Genomic DNA, 3167 nt, shown 5'->3' with positions numbered 1-3167 from the left:
AAAGAGTGTGGATTATGCAAAATGTGTAATATATATTTGTATTTTAATGCAACAGTTAAAAATATGCACAGAAATTTTTTGCACATAAGCCTGATTTGTTCTGGGGTTTTGGCTCTAAAATACAGAGATAGCTGTTACTTTAAGATGTTGCATATATGTTGTTAAAAATACAGCTATAAGATCATTAAACTTTCAAGTAAATAATGATACACCTTACAGTTTGAGAAACAGCTATATTTTATTTTCCAAACACAGAAATCAATAAACAATAATTTTTGTCAATGCTATTTGAACATAGAACCTAAAAAATAACTACTTAGTATTAAAATATCTTCACTTTTTAAATCGTATTAATGAAATTCATGCATCCATAGTTGAAGAGAAAAATCTACAGACTCACACATATACACACAGTCAAAACATGCATTTTGTTGTAGTAAATGGACTTTTTAATGATCCATTCAGTAAGGAAAAATTGTTTCCCTGCAGGAATACCACAGATTTCAAAACTGTCTGAATGCACAGTAATAAAATTATTCAAGCTCAGGTATTGCCTTTTTTATTATTTGTAGTGTCTGCCATTCTTCCATGAAAGCACATTCATTCATTCTGTCACCTAATTAGCATCATGGCAAGTTATGACAAACCAAAGAGCGTGGGTAGAGAATCAAAGATAACATATTTTGTTCACAAAAATAATCTTATCTGCTTGCCTTCTTTTCAGACACATCTCAGCCATTTTATTAACTCAGTCTCTGAAAATCAGACTAAAGTCCAGCTGCATTGCACTGAATCATCCTGAATAAAATCTTATGCTAAGAGAAATAGCTTTCCAAATTGAGGGATTTTTAAAACTTTATTTTTAAAATCTGTACAGTGAATATACTCTAACTGCTCATTTTAATTGCCTTTGTTTTTGTTTCAGTTATTTTTAAACTAGAAAAGTACTTTGCAATAGAACAGATTCACCTGCTTTAGCAAACATAACCAGGACTGTTTCTGTTAACTTTAAGCTATTACCATGACAACTGTTTTTCTCACACAAATTAATGAATAACCTTATCAAATAAATTTATGAAACATTACTGTGTTTTGGGCTAAGAAGTTTAGTACCAGTGCACTTTATAATTTATGACAGATTATAAAAAAGGTTAAAAATTAGACTACTATTAGCATCTCTGCTTTTGAAAGATTAAATTTGGTTATTCAGGTCGATTAGAGACATGACTTTATTATTGAAAACCACACCTAAATAGTAAAAAATAAAGGTCTTTAATCTTATATTTATAATTATGTAAATTATCTTTGAATGGCAGGAGTGTATGTATAATTTTTATATAGGGCTTACAGACCATTTATACAGAAAATTACTGAAATTTAGAACAAAATCATATCAGGAGTTTAACTTACCTCAAGAGAGCACTTCATTTGCCATGTACACACTTGCCATAATTCACTGTAAGCATTGTTCAATCAACAAACATTTATTGACTGGTGTTTATGTGCCAGTCATTGTGCTGAAATGCTAAGAACATGGTGATGAAAGACATTCAAAACCTCAAAAAGCTACAGAGTTACAATCCAGTAGGGAATACAACCAACACAACCAATTATAATTTAATACCATTATATAAGAATATAACAAATGCAATGGGAGTAAAGAGAAAGAACATATAACCTGAACCAAAGGGAGTCAGAAAGTGTTCATCACTCAATTGTACCTGATGGCTAGGATAAAGCAAGCTAGTCCAAGATGAAAAGGGATTTTTGTTGCTGTTTGTTTGTTATGAAGTAACAGCAAATTCATCAACAGAAAAACAAAATGATACAAGTTCAGTATTACTTCGAGCAGAATTTGGTGACTCCAATCAACCAAAACAATTGATGTTTATTTTAATGGTTTAGTAGTTTCTATACATTCTTCTGTGGTCTTCATTTCTACATGTAGAAACTCCTTGATGTAAAAACATATAATTAAAAAAAAAAATCTCTAGCAATTCCAACATATAAAAATTGATATTAATATTTCTTTTCTGTGTATTTCTTTTCACTTTTTCAACGTAGCTACATAATTTTTATGAAATTGGAATCATTGAGTATATGTAGTTTTATACCTGATTTTCTACTTAACATTGCAAATATTTCTTCATTATTAAATATTATAAATATTTTTAAAATAATGTATTTAGTGACTGCAAACACATCATGATCAAACTACAATGTACCAAACTATACTTACTCAAGCCCATAGTTTTTTCACACTTAAATATTTGCTGTGACTAAATTGTGTACTCCCAAAATTTACATGTTGAAATCCTAACTCCTAATTTCATGGCATTTGGAAGCAGGGACTTTGGGAAGTAATTAGGTTTAGATGAAATCATGAAGGTGGGACACACCTCCTTCCCACTCCTCCGCCAACCCCGCAAAGGATTGCTGTTCTTACAAGAAGAGAGATCGGAGTTCCTGCTCTCTCAGCCACGTGAAGACACAGCGAGAAGGCAGCCTTCTTCAAACCAGGGAAAGGGCCCTCACCAAGAACCAAACAGGTCAACACCTTGATCTTGAACTTCCTAGCCTCCATAACTGTGAAAAATAAATGTCTATTGTTAAGTCATCCTATGTATGGTATTGTGTTACAGCAGCCCAAACTGACTAAGACAGCATTTATAAACTTTTAAAAAAACTAGAAAAAATAAATAAATATACACTTAATGTGTGATATTATCCCTGATTATTTTCTTAGGATAGATTTTGAGAAGTGGAATTACTGGAGAAGAGAAACAAACATTTTTAAAGAATCTTGATGTAAATTTCTAAACTGCTTTTCAGAAAGAATACATTCTTACCAATAACATATGAGAAATTCCATCTTCTAAGCATCTCTTATTATCATATATGTATCTTTTCATTACTTAGATAATTTTTTTATCTTGGTCTAACTTTTCATTTTGAATATGCAAAATAAATCTGAAGTTTCTTAGCCACGTGCTATGTAGCAATAATTCTTATTAATCCACTAGAACAGCATATGCTCATGGTTAACAAAGTTAAAATTTTTAAAATTCGAGATTTAAAACTTTATTTTTCAAAATGAGAAGACCATAAAAGGTATAGCTTTCCTCAATAGTTGAGGTTTTTGAACACTCTTTATCAAGTAATTGTCC

This window comes from Pteropus alecto, unplaced genomic scaffold (genome assembly GCF_000325575.1).
Source record: "Pteropus alecto unplaced genomic scaffold, ASM32557v1 scaffold24, whole genome shotgun sequence".
In the NCBI taxonomy this organism is placed as follows: domain Eukaryota; kingdom Metazoa; phylum Chordata; class Mammalia; order Chiroptera; family Pteropodidae; genus Pteropus; species Pteropus alecto.
Note: the sequence above shows the minus strand (reverse complement) of the source record.